This window comes from Oenanthe melanoleuca, unplaced genomic scaffold (assembly GCF_029582105.1).
Source record: "Oenanthe melanoleuca isolate GR-GAL-2019-014 unplaced genomic scaffold, OMel1.0 S258, whole genome shotgun sequence".
Lineage (NCBI taxonomy): Eukaryota > Metazoa > Chordata > Aves > Passeriformes > Muscicapidae > Oenanthe > Oenanthe melanoleuca.
In genome coordinates this window covers 3,598-22,085 of record NW_026612907.1, presented here as the reverse complement: position 1 = coordinate 22,085, position 18,488 = coordinate 3,598, and the positions used below count along the sequence as shown (strand labels likewise).

Genomic DNA, 18,488 nt, shown 5'->3' with positions numbered 1-18,488 from the left:
GCAGCATCCTGCTTATCTTACTGTACCATCTATCCCCATCCATGTGCTTGGAAGGCAATGCCTGTGTGACTCAGAACACAAAACCTGCTCAGCAAAGTGATCCCTCAGTGTTCTGTGAGCATCTGGCAGCTCCCTTCACTCCTGATGAAACCCTACATACTGCCAAGTGAAAAGCAGAGCAGACTATTTTCCTATTTTTCCCACCAGTTTATTTTTCTTCTCTGGCTTGTGGAGAATCCTCGAGGCTAACACCTGGAAAGTCCTGTGTTCAGAAGAGGACAGACAATGATGTGTTCCCTGGTAATCTACTGGAATTACTGGCCTGTAATCTGTATCCAGAACCTGCATTTTTTGCTCAAGGCTCTGATCAGCTCAGAACCTCCCTCTAAAATCATCTTGGGAAATATGCTCTTACACTGTAAGGGCAAATTGTAAAATTGTCTTGCCAAACAATGACAACGGAGTGGGGGAAGGTTCTGGGGCACAGATCTACTGAGGAGCAGCTGAAGGAGCTGGGGTGATTATTCTGGATAAAAGAAGGCTCAGGAAGGACATTATCACTCTCTACAACTGCCTGAAAGGAAGTTGTTAACAGGTGAAAGTTTTCTCCCAGGTAAAATGTGTAAGAACAAGAGAAAATGGCTTCAAGCTGCACTGTGGGAGGTTTATATGTGTGTGTCATATAAACTGTAAATCACCTCAACACAGAAAAGGTGTACATAAATTCGAATTCTATATATGTTTACTCAATCACTTCAATAATGAAAAATGTGTTATAAGTGTTGCTAAGTACCTGATTCTGAACAAAAATATTGCACAAACTGTATCCTGTGAAACAAATCTCAGAATTTTCTACCATGACAAGCAATAATAAACCAATTATCTCTTTGCTTCTTGATGAACATAAATAGAATTCACACCCCTTACATGGCAAATACACACAAATATGAGACTGACATAAATTATTTAATAACAGAATGTAATTTTTGTCTCTCTCCCTTTACCTCTCTCTCTTTAATTCATCCTTTCTCTCTTCCCTTTCACCTCACCCATTTATTCAAAACATACTGTTGTGTGCTTATACAGTTGGCCAGAGACTAACATACCAATTTCCATGACAAGTGTGTAACTCACTGATTAAACTGAGAGGTTTTGCAGTTTTTGTGCATATGTAATAATTTATTGCTCACTTTCATGTTATATATATTCTTTATTTATAATTGAAATAAATTGAATGTCTAATAAAACTTTAGTCTGTCCCTGATGTTACAATCTTGAAATGTATATTTTGACATGCAGATGCCTAGAGTGTACAAGCCTGCATCTGAACAAGTTTATAGACAATAAAAAATAATAGACAATTCCACAGTTCAGTTTTTTCTCATGCTTGAAGTATGCAGTGAAGGTCTCATCTTTTGCTGCCAAAAGCCTTCAGCAAGAATACTAAAATCTTTTTGTCTCTCTTATATTGTCACAAAAGTTCTTCTGAGCACGTTTCTCACCAGAAGAAAATCCTTTGCCTCAGAACCCTCTTGGTTTTTTCACTGTTCTAAATTCAGCAGCTCTCCAGGGAAAATTTTAATAGTGTCCTTCTCCCATGCAAGTAGCTGGTGCAGAGGCTGGGGATGAACTGATTTCCTTAAAGTTGTTGGACAAATGACAATGTCAGCAAAGTCCAGAAGGACTCCAAGAGACAAAGGTCAGCTTCCCATTTTAGGAAAAGACTGAGGAAAGATCTTGAAGTTAGGAGCTTTTCCAGACTTCAGTGCATGAACACATCTGGCTTGTTACTGGCAGCTGAGACATCCTGATAAACTCCAAGACCTGCTGGGCAAAAGGTCCATGTGAAATTCATGAGTACTCCCAAAAAAAGTTTGGAAAATTGTCAGAAAGTTATACAATGGCCAAAGCCAGTCCTAATTCCCAACATGCTGTGATAGAAATGAAAAGATGTAATAATTTTATTGATAAAATCACATATATTGTTAATAGTCCAGTGGCTGATCTATGAACACAAACTAAAATGGTGACCAAGGGCAATGGGACACAGGGAATGTTCCTGTGTTGACAGCTACATTCATCTTTGTGTTGGCAAGGGATCCTTTGGGTGGTTGGGGTTTTTCCCTATTTTTCATGCAAGATAACACATTTAATTTCCCTTTACCAGATTAATTGTGTAGTTTAACTATTCATCTAGATGTCACTTTTACAAGGACAGTTTTATGTCAGATGTTATATCTAACTGGTAACAAGGAATGGAATCCATCTCTGGCATAAATTCTACCAGCTTTTTTATCTTGCAGCCTGAATAATAAAACACTTGCTCAGAACTCACATCTTTCTGATTAAAAAACAAAACACAAAAACAAAACAAACCAAACCCAAAGCTAAAAATCCAGACCAACAGAAATAGAACTGTTATCTCTAGCAGAAAAAGACATATAAATGAACTGCACAAGCAAAAAAGATTGGTTACCATATATTTGACTGCACTGAATTATGATCCAATATAGAAAAACCTGTTTTACTACAGGCCAAGTTCTGAACTGCTTTGAGTCTGTGAGGGTGTACATAGGAATCATAAGGGGGAGAAAAAAAGAGACAAGGCTTTAGGAGGGATAAATTCTGAAAGCCTCATTTCTTCATATATACTAAGGGCAAGAAGAGAATGCATATACAGACAGCTGAATATGATGCCTGTCTTAGAGTTACAGATCTGTCATAACAGGCTTACCTGAAAGGAATTATAGCTGATAATATCCAGGTCAACATCATGAAGGAGAGCTCTTCCCAAAAATAACATTACATGGCTGAAATACAAGTGGAGTTTCATAAAACAAGGGAAGGTGCTCAGTTTCATCATATTCTTAGAGAAGCCTCTCAGAGCCTCAATATGGAGGCAAAAGTCTTCTTTCTCCTTGTTACACATTTTCTGAATTCTAGACAAAAATGTTGTGTACTTTCACATTACCACTTTTTAAATAAACTGAATGCAATGGGCAACCGGCCTCTGTTATGATCTAATTTTTTGCAAAAAATATGTAGAACTATTTTAAAGTATTATCTAGTATAATAAATGCAATCTGAAGGCACGATCATGATTTTTTATTTGCAATAGTTTTGACAGCTTAGATGTGTTTTTCCATTATTAATTGATAAAGAATATGCAAGGGTGCTTAATTAATAAACCAAAGACAAGTTGCACTAGGCATTATAAAAAATGAGCTTATGCAAATAATGGTCATAGTTAAAATAAATTAAAAAAAAAAATTCTGATTTTTTTTTAAGTTTGGAAGATAAACTAAAAAGGAAATGATGTGTGAAAGTGCTCATGATAGCCTAAAAATACCAAACATGCATTTTCAAGAGAATGGAAATCAAATGCTCAGGTAAGGAAATAAAAGATCATAATTTAAGAAAGGGTAAAATTTCTATTAGGTCTTATGAAAACCTCCTTATTTTAGTGGTAGTTTAGCTCTGTAAGATGTTATATATGAAGGTTATGGAAATCATAACCATTTTAGTCACATATCAGATACCATTATGGCAAAAAAAATCCAGAATATTTAATGCAGAGAGACAGAATGCAACTTTTGAAGCTTTTGAAGTCCTATGTATTTTTGAAGTCCTATGCATTTCATTTTTCTTCTCATTCACATGAATCTTAGTGTGCCTTTACAAGATTTAGCTAGCTCAGTGACTTCTTCTTCCTCAAATAGTCTTTTTGGCTATCTACAAAGATCCTCATGATTGTTTCCCTTTCCTTCCTGAATGATACACTGAAATATTGTGCCATGTGCCTTAATGTAGGCCAGATTAGAACACATCTCTTTACTTGCTTTAAAGAAAATTACAAGGATTTGAGAAACTTTGTTTAGGCTGAGGATTTTAGTCTAGAGCCTCCAAATATGAGGTTATTCATTGCTTTTGACAGGATTCCAGGACTCAAAGGAGAGTCCAGAGTAAGCAAAACAATATTAAAAAAATATAAAAAAGAAAAATCAAGGCATGAAATTAGTCCAGATTAACTGATTCCTAGTTACCTCAGTATGCAGCTACTGATTTCACCCAGACTCAAAGTGATCATTCAAAATGGCTCTGAGCATCTGGAGCCACCCCAGTGTGCAGCAGGGCTGAGCAGAGTGCTCAAGCTGGGCTCTGAGGCTCTGGTGCAAGCAGGGGTGGGAGCCTGTCCCCTCCAGGAGATGCCTGGACCCCCCAAAGAGCTGTCGAGTGTGAAATTTAGCTTAGACTTATGTGGAAATATCCATGGCTGCTCTGATCAAGATTATTAGAAAGACCTTATGGCAAAAAATGTAAATATGAGCCTGACTACATCATGCTGGACAGTGAATACTGAGATTCTCTTAATTCATCCCAAGATTCTTAATTGTTCTTCAAATTTCTCATTGGCACCAAAGTAGGTGATCTGAAACTTATCCTGTGTGTTTTTCACAATAGCAGTATATAAATTTGTGTGAGCCTTATTACCTTAGGAGATATGAATGATCTTTACTTCAGAAATTCCTAGGATGTTTTGGTTTTTAAGGATGTATTCAAGACTTGAAAACAGCTATTAAAGTAAGGAAATTGTTTAACTACTTTAAGCTACTTTAAGTACTACCTGTTTCCTTCTTTTGTTGAGCATTTAATGAAAACTAGAACATTGCTTAGGTGGTGATAGAAAACAGAGGTCTTGGGCTGAAACCTCCTCATACATAGGGAGATGTGCTCATTTAATTGTACCTGATCTTCCTTCCCCTCCATCTCTCATTGTTTCACTGATTGATAATTACAAAGAGCCTGCAGAGGGAGTTTTGCACGAGTGGAACTGTTCAAACAAGATTTCAGGGAATTCCTATGTCTTGTGTTGTACAGTCAGAAATTATATTCATAGTTCAGTACTAGGTTTTCCAGTTATGGGCTGGCTTGTGCTGCATTTCTGCTCAGCCCTACACAGAAAAAGGCCTGATACCCACTGGGTGCATTTAAGCTGTGTCACCAGGCATAAAAACATGGTTAGTGATGTATATCAGGGTGTTTAATAACTCAGGGAACATAGGAGCTGCTTCCTTACACTGATGGCAACTAACTGACCAGCAAGACATTTATAAGCATAAATGCATGCATGCATGCCCTGCTTCCAAAAAAGCTTTCAGTAATTCCACTGGCAGTGTTTATAAAGTACATTGCTGTACATCTTTTCTATTCAGCCTCGTGTGCTGCTCCCACACCAGAAACTTTTGCAGTATTGTTTCTTCCTGAGTGCTTAGGTGCAGGAGAAATGCACATATCACTTTCTTCTATTTTTGTCTGCATTGCTTCCTTTTCTAATATTTTCCTCACCTCTCCCTTAATTTCATGGTGCTGCACCAGGACGTGGAGGATCTGAAGGGGCTTCCTGAAGCCCTGCACTGGCACTGGATCTGAAATGGGGACCTGGTGCTTATGAGCATGCAGGTAACATGAGGCTGAAGGGCAGTGTAAAAAGGAAACAAGATAATGAGTCAGTCCACCCTCTGCAGGCTGAGACTCCCTCAGCAGTCCCATTTATGTGAGTTTCCCCTAAGAAGAAGGAGAACAAGGAAAGAAGAGTTTTAGATTACAGTACCCAGAAATGGATAATAGAGAGTGCTGGCCACCTCCTGTTTATCCCAAATCACAGCAGTCTCATCCCACTTCTGCTGGACCATTACTCATACCCATTCAAATGATTTGAACATTCAACAAAACAGCAAAACTATGTGGTTAACAGAGAATCAAGCTCAGTCTGATCCTGTGGTTTTGATGTTTATCAGTGTTCAGATAGAGAAAATTCTAAAAATGCAAGTCGAATTACATGATGTGCTGGCAGTCTAGAAACCCTTTCTTCAATCACAGAAGGATTCCTCCTCTGCCAGATTATGCTGTTGAGGAATTCAAGGAGTTTAGAGTAAACTTAGGCTAGGTATTGAAAAAAAAAAAATAAAAAATACTAGGAAATGTGTTAACTTCTTTTTTTCGTACACCACTTCACATGACCTCAGAATAACAATCAAGTCCACTATTTTGGTGTGGTTTGTTAGGCAGCCAAAGTAGGAGAAGCCAGCTCTGCAGCATGTATTCCACTAGAGACCTCCAATGCAGCAGCAGCAGCAGAATTTGGGATTCTGTCATGTCTGGTATGGGTTCTCCACATCCTCCCAAGTGGTTTGTTCAGATGTACTCAGTGTGGGCCCCTCCCAGTCAGGGACAATGCTGAGCACAAAGGTTATACACAACTAAATTCTTGTCAGGGTACACCATGCAGGTCCTCTTAACGACTTCCAGGATTTCTGTTTGAATGACGTGAATACATGACCACACCTCAAACCACACCCCACCAATATAGCCCCCATCCCCAAACTGATAAAGTTTTTCTCTCTCCCTTTCTCCTACAAACCATTTTTCTTTTCCCATTTTTCCTTTTAGGGTTATTTGGCTTAAATGTGAGATTTGAAGAGAAAACAAAAAAGATGTTTGTTAGTATTTTTTAAAGCTGAAATCAGAATTTTACTGGACTTTATAACATATATGACTGAAGCCCTAAAATAAAACTACTGTTAAAGTAAAATCACACAGTTCATAAAAACATAGAAAGAGATGGGAAAGCAAATTCTGTATGCAGACTGGGAAGGAACTAGTGAAATCCCCAAGCCAAGTTTTTTCACATTTGGAAAAGTACTGAAACAGACACACAAAAACACATCCATAATAAATACATGTATAAACAGAGTTTTATGTTAGGGTGATTTTTAAAGGTAGTCTCCCAAAGAAGAGAATAGTTATGTCCTTTAATGGAAAACTGAAATTAAATGAAAAGTCTGAAGCTACCCTTGGACAGGGAAGTGTAATGCAATCCTCTAGGGGAGGCTTCAGATCAAATAAGATTACACCATCCTCATCTCATGCTGTGCTGCATCTTCCCTTTTGTATGTTCTATAAAGCATTTCATATGAAATGAAATGGAACCATAGAATTAATCCTTATTTATTCTGGAGTCACATTTTTCCTCCATGTTTTCTCTCAGTGTCTTCCTGGATTCTAGCCTTACTGGGAATAACAATTCCCCCACTTCAATACAGGCACCAAAGACAGAGCAAGCCTTGGAACTAATGCTGAATTGTGCTACTGCAAGAAACAGACCTGGGAGGAAAGGTTGGCTGGGGCTGAGCAGCTCCCCCTACAAGGAGGGAAGAGGAAAGTGATAGGAAAATGTGTCAATCTGGAATTGCTGCTACTGCTCACTCCCAGGAGACAGGGAAATACAGGATGCTGTCTGATGCCTGGTCTGGGGGGAGCTTCTCTTCCCCCTCTCCCCAGCACTAGGCACCAGCCCACTCACCAGAGAGACACAAAACACCTTGGTAAAGCTCCAGCTGTCATAAACCATGGCAGGAGAGAAATACAGATTTCTCTCTCTGCTTTTCTAAGCAGCTGCCTGCATTGCCCATGGGCAAATCAATCATCAAGAGGAGCAAGTTAATATCCTGTACTACTGAAGTGTGATTTCTGACTCTGCCTGTCAGAGAGAACAAGGCAATCTGCTTCCACAGAACAACATTGACAGAAATGGCTGTGGGCAGCCTCTCAAGCTATCATTGATTTATCTCAATTACAATATATTTCTGGCAAGACAAGTCTCCATTCCAGCTGATTTAGCCTTCTTTATGTCAAGGTTTATTGGTATTAGTCCGATCTGTTGAGAGCTTCCTTTTGGGAAGCTCATCAGGTATTTCTATAAAAACTGCAAACCATTGTGTTGCTCCATTTGGAACATTTTGTACTGTGGAAGCCCTGCCTAGAACTTGTTCCTGCTACACCTCTTTTTAGCAACTGGCTCCCAAAATGTCTAAACTCCTTTCTTGGCTGTACAAATTATCTTCTTTTTTTTTCATTTTTTTTCCCATTTTTCTCCCTTTTTTTTTTTTTTTTTTTTAACTTTTTACTCTTTTTATCTTACTGAACCTTCAGTCCAATAACTAACTGAGTTTGAGATTTGTTTATGTTATAAAAAAGGGGTATAAGGATTAACAGAGATAAGATAAAAAGCTTATTAGTGTTTGCCCTTGAGCATAAGCACGTGCCTCTGACTGCAGAAGCTGGCACCCAGGGATGGTCAGAAGGTCCCTGTTTCATAGACAAATTTATGTCCTGTGTTGATAGTTCATTGCTGTCACTGAAATAAAACACCTCAGCACATTTTTCTGTCAGAATTCACTTCCACTCCACTCTTTTTAAACTTCAGTGGATTGTAGTAAGTCTGAGCAATGCAGTCATGGCCACTGTCACAGACATGACTGGTTTCCACAGCCATTCATTCATGGCTGGAATCCACCCACATTTTCAGAAATGCTTAAAAATCTTTATCAATGTTGAATACACTTTACATACTGACTTTGATTCTTGGAGACTGTAAACAAAATCAAGGACTTCCACTTCCCACAGATAATTATCTGTTGCCTTGGTGGTGATTATGGGTGAATGCTGCTTCTAAATTCTTTTTTGCCTGTTATACCTGACTTTTGGAGATTGCTGTCTAAAAAGGAATGTATTGGGGGAATTTCCTTTAATGGACTAAACATCTCTGTCTTTTCCTTCTTATTAGTATTTTCTAGTTAACAGTGAATATTTTTATGTACTTCCTGAGATGCTTCGTGAAAGTTGTAATTTCAAAGGCTACTAACCTTAATTTTTCATACTACTGCTTCACCTAAACAGTGCCTACATCTTCTGTTAGCAATATAATTTTGTGTTTAGGTCTTTACATATTTTTGAGGGAGGCTACATGGCTTTAACTAAGAGAAACAAAGTTGCCCCAATGTTTTTATTTTGAGGAACTGCTGTATTATGTTACTACTAACACAATAAAAGTGACAAAAGAAATTAATGAACTGTGTTTAAATGATGTATATGTATAATTTCTAACACACTTTAATGTTCTAGTTGTATAGAAATTGGATTTAAACTAACACAGGCTAAAACTTAGTATCAGCTCACTTCTGATTTATTTGCATAGATTTGTACCTTGAAAACCAGTTAAGTAATTAGAAGTTCCTGGAAAACAGATACTTTCTGTGAGAATTTAATTTCTTATCAATCTTCTTTTTGAATGAAAAATGTATATTTGTGTTTGTTTTCAAAATAATTCTGTAACTTTGATGATACTGTAACTACTGACAGGCAGGCTTGTTATAGTGCCTTATTTTAAACAGATTGTTCAGGAACATTTTAATTTTCATGTTTCAGGTAACAGTTCCTGAATTTAGCCTTTCAATTCTCATTGGACAGAAGAAATTGTTTTAGGAGTAAAACATATAGAAGAGTGTAAGGTTACACTTTTTTATCCCTTGAAGTTCCCAATTTGAATTGAATGGATTTTCATTGCTCTGCCTGTGAATTTTTCTTCTGCTCCATTGTATTAGCAATGTAGATGCTATGATTTGGCAAAGAAATAAACAAACCCCCAAAACACCCACTTCAAAACACCCCAAACCCCCAATTTTCAGCTGTAAAGGGACTTCCCAGTTCAGGTTTGCTGTTACCCCTGTGGGATGTGGACCTTTCAGCTCACAGAATGCTGCTTAGTGGAGCTGCTGCTCTCTGTAAATGCTCTGTAAAAGATGAATGTGATCATGCCTGCTTACACTCCCTCTGAGCAGCAGCTACTCAGCCTTTTGCTGCTCAGAATCCTCTGTCCAGCACAACCAGCTCTGCTCTCGCTGATTTTGTGTCATTTGCACAACACTCCCTACTAAAGACCCAAACAAAATGGATCAAAAAGATATTGAAAATTTGGTTTTCTCTTTAGAAGGGGGGAATATGGAACTTTTCCAGGGGAACACAAACCTCGGGGAAGGGGAGGTTTTTTTGGGTTTTTTTGATGGTTTCTCAAGACTGAGAAAGAGGCTGCTGTGGTTCTTAGGCTTTGTCATTTCATTGTAACCTTTGAAAGCAGTCTTACAAAAAAAAAAAAAAAAATTGGAAAGAAGAACCCCTGTGACTTGTAATGAAAACAAAAAGATCCAAGTCAGGAAAGTGAAGTTGGAAAAGATACAGAAGGGAAACATAGCAGTGCTTTTCTAAAATAGAAAAATGGGACCCTGGTCCAGACTTCTGAATTACTGCTACACTCTATTATTGTACTCACTCCAAAGAATTTCTTTCAAACCTGTCTGTATCAGTGTGGAATATCCCACTGTGCCCTTAACTGTTAATGAACAGGAATATCAGTAGGGTTGTTTCCATGATGGAGCTTCAAGAGTAGCAGGAGATATTTAATTATCCCTGACATGCTCATGTATATGCAATGAACACAGTCACAGAACACTCGGTGGTTTCTGTTTTCTCCCTCATTCTCTGTAACTAAACACAACAGTGACTTTGAGAAATGTATTACCCTATAGGTGGATATAAGGGGTTTCAGTTCTTTGTGGTTAATTCTGGCTGTTACATGGTCTCACAGATAGTGCCTCAGAGGAGCATTATCCTGGTATCCCTGCATTTCCCCCAGCTGTGGCTCAGCAAACCCCAGGCACACTACTAGAGCACAGGTCCTTCCCCTGATTGCTCAGTGATTAGAAGCCACTTCCTGCTTACTTACCTCAAAAATGTGATTACTCTTCAAGATGCAGGAAGGCTCAAATTTAGACACAGTTGGAAAGTGCACAATTTTTGTCCCCTCTGTAAAACAACAAGGACAAACTGTTTATACAAATATTGACACGCTGTTCTCAGCAGCACTACACAAATGCAGCTGGTCACTGGCAGCTCTGTGCCTCTCCCAGAGGCACAGCTAGAGACTTAGTACAATCTGTTTCCACCAAGCACTTCACAGAAAGCCCACTGCTTTAAAGGCCACAGCAGTCACCTATGGTGTTTTCTTTAAAATAATAACCACAGTTCCATTTTGTTGAGAATTTCAGTCGGTGTTCCTTTCAAAAATACTTATTTTAGAATAAGCAAAACTCGTGCAATTGCTGGATTACGCTTTTCAAAATGTGTGACTCAGCAGCAAACTCGTGTTACAGTTCCCTGCAAACATTTTTTTTACTGCTGTGACCCACCACAGCCATTGAAAAATTCATGGACATATCTTTGGATCTCTTAAAAGCCTTTGCCAATGGCAGAAGGAAATTCATCATGTTGGAAAACTGAAGAATTGAGTTCTTTAGCCTCAAACATTTGATATTAAATAATTCACTTAAACTTTGATTTAGAGTATTTCAGTGTATGTAGCAAAACATTATCATCTCTGCCCTCGTTAATGCAAAGGGATCTTTCTGGCTATGTTCCACTATGGCAAACAAGGCACTAAAATCAAACCTTTGCATACCCTAACTCTGTCACCTTGCAAAGAAAACAGTGCACTGGATTAATAATTTAAAGGACCTGTTAGAGAAGCTGATAATTTTCTGCTGTAGCAGAAAACTGGGAAAATGCTGATGCTAAAAAATGAGAAGCTCTCCAGTTTGCTATCAAGTAGGTGAAGAGCTCCAGGCTGCTTATCTTGTTGGTGTCCTGCTCTCAGCCTGACTTTCTCTGGCAGCACTTTGTGCTCATTTTTGCCATAGGAAATTTTTCAGAAATTTACTATATAAATATTTGAGTTATATATTAAAAAATGAATTCGATATATATTTAATTATTCACTTCAATAATGAAAAATGTATTATAAGTATTTCTAAATACATGATTTTGACCAAAAGTTGTGCACATATTTTTTTTACAGTAGCCTGTCAAAAAGATCTCAGAATTCCCTGCCACGTGTGCAGTTATTGACTAACAATAATAAAAAATTATCTTTCTTTTTGGTTACTGATGAACGTAAAACAGAATTCACACCCCTTATATGGAAATGCACATATAACAAAATTTTCAGAAAATATTCAATAATAGAATGTAAATAGCTCTTTTCCACATAAATGGTCTCACTCGTATATTCCAATCAATTTTTTATTATTTTTATTTATATTTTATATTTATTTTTTATCTTTTATTTATGTAATAAAATATATTTTACATTTGTATACAGCTTTAGTGTGTTTATTTTTATTTTATATAATCAAAATATATTTTATATTTACATATAGCTTTATATTTTCCATTTATCTTTGCCATTTATATGATAAAGTAATAGGGATTATGTAATAACAACGGGCAATATTAGAAATGCACCTTATTGCTTACCAGATCCACTGTTCTTGATAAGCTTAGTTAAATATTAAAAAATATTTATTTTAGATTCTCCTTGCTAGGTTAGTTTCATCTGAGCTGAGATAAAAGAAAGGCACAGACAGCATGTTCTTTGTGATTCTGTAAAATTTAAGAATACCTAATTTTTCTTCATGTAGCAATATATTTAGTGTCATCCCACTCAAAAAGATGAGGGAGCACACAGCAAAGAGAGGGTGTTTGGAAGTTTGCTGTCAGTTCTGGCACCAAAACTTTGGGCTCTGGACTAGGAGGTCCAGAAGATGCAGAATTTAATGGGACTCTTCTCAGGAGCAGGACAATAATTTGGGCTTCACGAAAAAATATTTGGTTTTCATTAAGGCTTCAAATACTGGCTGCTGTATTAGCATAGAAGTGAAAGTCCAGTGGCATTTGGAGATGACATGGTCTTGGTTAGATGCCAGCTTTGCAGCAATCCAGTGCAAGGGCACAGGTGAAGGATAATCCCTCCTTGCAGAGTTTCTCTGGACAAATAGATAGGACAAATTCACAGCAGAAAGGTGATGCATGAAACAGAAAGGAATGAATGGTGATGAGATTATGACAACATGTGGAGACAAACTGCCAGCAGCTCTGTGCCACTCAGGAGAACTGAAATAAATGTGTAGTCACACTTCACAAAGTGGCAAACATGCTGTAAGACACAGGAACTTTTTTAGAAACTCTAAGAGAAAGGAAGAGAGTTAGAAGCAGGAGATCTGGTTCCACAAAGCTCTGACTGGGTTTATGGCTCCCCTGCACTCATTGTTGTGGCACAGTTGAACAGTTGACAGTCTTGGTATGCTGGGTGCTCACTGACAAGAGCTTCTGTTGAGACAACACCAAACTGAAAGTTTTTAGTCTGTATGACCTATGCTCTTTCTAACACAATCCTGACAGAATTAGATACTCCCAAGGTGAGACCCCCATAAGCTTCAAGTCTGAAATGAAAAGTGGGGAAATGGCATAAAAACCAGTGCAGAAATCCTGATCATGCTCCCATAGGAGGTTTTTAGTAGGATTGGAAGTTAGTTTGTCCATACAATCTAAGAAATCTTTAGATTCTATTGGTGAAAATGTTCTAGCTTCAGTGCACTGTTTTCTTTGAAAAGTTAGAGAATCCAGACAGGTCTCTGTTAAGAAAATCTCATTCCCTAAATGTAGAACCAATTAGCCTTTATACTATAAAACTGCATGAACTTCCTTGATAGTATGAAATTGTATCAGCTTTGACTTTCTGACAAGAGAAGAGAAGAGAAGAGAAGAGAAGAGAAGAGAAGAGAAGAGAAGAGAAGAGAAGAGAAGAGAAGAGAAGAGAAGAGAAGAGAAGAGAAGAGAAGAGAAGAGAAGAGAAGAGAAGAGATAAGCCACAGGCTAAACAGTTTTGAACAATAGAAAAAGGTTCTTTATTTAGTGGGTTCAAGATAATGCAGCATTGGAAGACTATGGAGAATCTGCCCTTTGATATTTTCAAAGAATAGCTAATGAGAGCTGCAGCTGGTGAAATTCTTGGTTTAAGCAGGAAGTTAGATGTGACACCTTTTGAGCTAACACTTCTGTGAATAGTTTCTCTTGTGGATCTTTATTCAGCTCAAGTTCAAATGAATGTCTATTTACTTGGTTTATCTAAAGGTGTTACACTAAAGAAAAGGAGTATGAATTCACTTCAGGTATTGCAATATTCTCCTATGACTTGTATCTGACTTCAAATTGTCACTGTTTCACACACTTTGCAATGTGACCCAGGAACACACTTTGTACATATAAATGTAAGACTCCAACAGCAGTGAGAAGGTACCACAAATTAATAGTGGCAACCTCTCTCTGTTTAAACCTAAGGCAGTTTCACATGCCTAATGTTTGTTTGGAAAAAATCCATCATTATGAATATCTTTGCTTTATAGTCTTACTTACTTCACTTTAGGTTGTTCCCCCTATAAATTGTCTTGCTTTCAGATAAGAGTTTTGGGAACTCTCATTTTTACTAAATCAAACTTTGCTTCCAATATGCAGCTGCATTTCACCTGACAGATTATTGCTGAGTCAGTTGAATCCTGAATTCCAGCATACTTGGGCTGAGCAATTTGAGCTGGGAGATTAACCATGGCACCATGAGCAGGAGTTTTGCCTTGTGAAAATGATCCTTCAGACAATCATCTACAACATATACAAGTATGGCTTTTTTTTTTTTTTTTGTTCCCTGGGTGAGGTACTTTGGATTCAAGTCTTTCTAGATCTCATCCCTAGCTCAGCAATAAACTGCAGCCCTTTATATGAGCTGTGATAAAACCTACATTTTAATCAACAGTGAATGATAAAGCCATTGAGTGTTACTTATCAGAACATGGGTTTCCTTCCAGGAGATTTCTAGGAGCTCCTTATCAATTCTGTTTGAGTCTAAAGAAGCACCACTAGTGTCTGGATTATGTTGCAAATTTAACTATGAAGAGGGGATTAACTTGTCTATCCACTGCCACATGCCATGTTTAGATATTTGGCATAAATATGCATTGAAAATAATTAGGCAACTCCTACACTTTCACCATTCTATTTTATCTCTCTGTTTGTACTGCTTTGGGTTTGCTGTATCAAGGAACATATCCAGCTGGTAAGTAATCAAGGAATAAAAAAGGGGCTTGGTTGTAACAATCAAGAAGAAGGAACATATCAAGGGCTGAAATGAACAACTTGGTGTTTGATGAGGAATGCTTAAAATAACACAGCAAAAAAGAAACAAATTTTCAAGTCTTTTTCAGTGCTGAACTGCTTTTCTAGGAGACCTTTGATTACAAAAGAGACAGCTCAAGGATCTCCTTTCTGTGCAGAAACCCTTCCAGGAGCTCATTTTTCAGTTCTGACTTGCAGCAGTCAGTAAATCGTACTTCAGCTGAAGGGACAGTCATCATGCAAGAATGGTGTCCAAGCTGACCCTCTGACGTACATTGTCTCACCACTTAATTAAAAATGTGTGGCCATCACCATCTAAATGCTTGTAACACACAATTATGTAATGCATGTTACCAATCCAATTGCTTACACCAATCCTTTGTGCTGTGGCCTCTTTACATCTATCAGCCCTCAGACTTCCTAATTAGAAGTAAACATTCTTATTTTATTCCCTTCAAAGAAACTGGTTGTTTCGAAAAGTGCAAATTCTCCCCTGAGCCTTCAGGACAATATATGATGATAGTAGTAATTAATTAAGCATGCCCTTTCTAAAGATCTCACAGGAGGTTACAGGAGCTTTTAAGAAATTAATCTTTAGAACATCACTATGACTGAGAGAAGATGTATTTTTTTTTTTTAATTAAAAATATCAAGCTTTTAGAATAAACCCCTTGACTAAGTTCCAGGAAGAAATTTTGGCTGACTATAGATTTGGAGTTCAGCTGGAATCAATGATCTTAACCATTTGGTGCTCATATCAATAGAAATTAATTTATTTGGGCAAGTTCAGTAACCATAGAAGAGCTGATTTCATAATTTGACCATAACTTTTCAGAAAACTAGATAGAGTTGGAAAAATGTATTCAGGTCTTTCTCTGTGGGCCACAGTCCTGCTCTTTAAGTACAGATAGCTGTAGAACTGTGCAATGCACAAACCTGCAGAATTATGTAGACAAAAAGATAATCCTATTTAGGGTGGTTCTTCCATCAAGTGAGTTTTGACTGAGTCTGTAAATAGACAGTGAACAAGTTCCTCATGAGAAAATGCTGACTGAGATGTGATCAAAAAATTTGAATTTAGGGGTTTAGAAAGTTCAACCTTCTCTGCTGTCAGGAATGTACTGTAGAACAGGATTTCTGGTCCTGCTAACACTTAAAGGACTCCTGAAGAGAGAAGACTTTTCTTTGGTTTAATTAGCTGTCATGCACAAGTACCAGAGAGGGTTTGTTCTCCTCTGGCTCCAGAAATGTGACACACAGCTATTAACTACCACTGTGGACATTTGGGCACTTTCTGCCATGGCCCAACTGACTAAAAGCCAACACCAGGTAAACCTTGATCCCTAAAAGCAATTTTTTGCTTGGTTTAAGCTTATATTCTTTCAGTGGTTAAGCCAGGACATCTAAATTATCATCTCTGGGTGAAGGATTTCCTTAACTGTGTGTGTAAGTAGATTTTTCATGTGACTCCTCAATTGTGGCTTTCCTGTCATGACTCTTACTCAATGCACAAGCTATTTTTGTGTCTTTTCTGATACTTCCTCTTGCAAATAGTTCTTCTTTCACTTAAACTAGAGACTGTTTAACTGGAGCTGTTTTCTTACATGCTCTTCTAAAGATTAACCTCTAATCTATCTCCTGAGGATCCCCATGATGTGGTTGGTGCACAAGTTGTGCTTCAAGTCTTTGTGATAATGTAAATCAAATTTGGAGAGTCACAGGCTATTGTGGTGACAGGAGAAAGTCCATGTGTCCTGAAAACACGATTTGAATGCATCTTAAGCCATGCTGTGTGCTTGATGTACTCTCAATGTTGGAATTATTATTTTTTAGCTTTGGAGCTTGAGTCCCATATTTCTCAACAGCACATGTGAAACAGCCATGTCAGCAGTGCACAGGATTCAACTGTTTTATCTGTTAAATCTAGCAGAAACTCAGGGGTGATCCATAAGCACTCAAAGTATATTTTAAAACAGAGCAAAAGAATTTATATTGGTTATGATTTGAAGCTTTTTGGGGGTCACAAATATTACAGTTTATGCATATGGGTAATAGCGGATAACTAATTAGGAAACAGAACAATTTACACAGTGGCTATGTCAAGCAAGTGAACTTTTCTAAACGTCCTCAAAATACAATATTTTTTTAGAAATATAAGGCAATTTTGTGCAAAAATACTTTTGACTCTCAAAAGTCAAGACAAATTAGAATCTGTGACACTGTTGCTGGAGGTAGAAGATTTTCAGCCTCAGTCCTTAAATATTGGTCCTTGATTTATGCAACTTTCTGCTTCAAAACTGTTTCAGAATGACAAAATTCATGAAACTTTATTAAAAAGTAATTCCATACAAGAGGCCTTAGGGATGCCACGTCCTTGGAAATCATGACAAGTGTAATTGCTGTGCTCTTCCAAGACTTCCATGGCTTAAGCATTGCCTTAAAAAGTGCCAGGCTTCAGTCTGCCATTTGTGTCTTCAGCTGTAGGCATTGGTGCAGTTTATGGAACATGCAAAGGAAAAACCTGTGAAAGTAAAACAAAACCAAAAACCCTTAACAAAACAGTGGGATTTTCACCACTGTCCTCCAAAGAGCAGAATCAGGATTGCAGATTCTGCACCATTTGCCAAGATGATGCTTTGAAGGTGATGAAGAACAGGCAGCCTGGGCGGTTTGGAATATTTGATCCACACCCTGCAATCCTGGATTAGGGAGCATTGTGCTAATTACAGAATATTTTGTGCAAACATGGTGCAACTAACATTTGTGCACATTAGGAATATTTAAGGTTTTTTTTCTTAAGGAATAATTATATTACTCACTTATTTTTAATTAGTGGGATTACCTGCTTTTTCTTTTCTTTTGTTTTTAACTATTATTATTATATGTTGTAAGAACCGTTTAGGCCATGCATGCTTTAAGAAAACAAAAAAAAAGAGGCTCTTGTGTTCCAGGTTTGTGAAGGGAAAGAGATGGTTTCAGCATTGAAGTAAATGAAATGGAAGGCTCTAAAAAGGCATGTTATGATGAGTCTCTCACATAGGCAAGATCCCAGTGGCATTTGTCCTTAGTGAAGGCACAGAGTATGAGCCCTGCCCTCGCTGCCAGCAGTTACAATATCTCATCCTTACTACACACTTTGCTCTAATCCCACTCACTCTGCTTGTTACACCTACATATACATTTATCCTCAGTGCTAGCATGATGTAGAAAATTACACCCAAGAGGATTTGGGGAACAAATCCAGTTATTTAGTAGATTCAGTGAGATTAGGACGTGTGATGGTTTTGAAAGCAAAACAAGTGAGATACTCCAAGTCAGAAATACAATTTAATAGGAAAAAAGAGGAAAAAAAATACCTGACACCCAACTAGCGAGTGTGGTGGTAGAAGGCCAGATGAAGTGGTCTTGTTGAAGCAGTGATCCTGTAGAAAGGTCTGGCAGCTCCTGCCCTCTGGAAGCCAGTGGAAAAGGCTGCTTTGGTGTTCCAAATCTTGGTTTTTGTCCAGGTAGGAAAGGCTTGGCTCCTCCCCCTGGGTGGAGCATCTCCCAAAGGGATGTTGTAATTTTATCAGTCATGCAGTGGGACTCAA

General features: G+C 37.8%; 1 long non-coding RNA gene across 1 annotated transcript; it reads right to left on the bottom strand.

Moving 5' to 3' along the window:
* Positions 1-1,339: 1,339 nt before the first annotated feature.
* Positions 1,340-10,736, bottom strand: LOC130266816 (uncharacterized). Its single transcript, XR_008842998.1, has 3 exons — positions 10,622-10,736; positions 2,735-2,810; positions 1,340-1,824 (listed from the first exon to the last, which is right to left on the bottom strand). It is a non-coding gene; the product is annotated as an uncharacterized LOC130266816 (long non-coding RNA).
* Between the last annotated feature and the right edge of the window lie 7,752 nt (positions 10,737-18,488).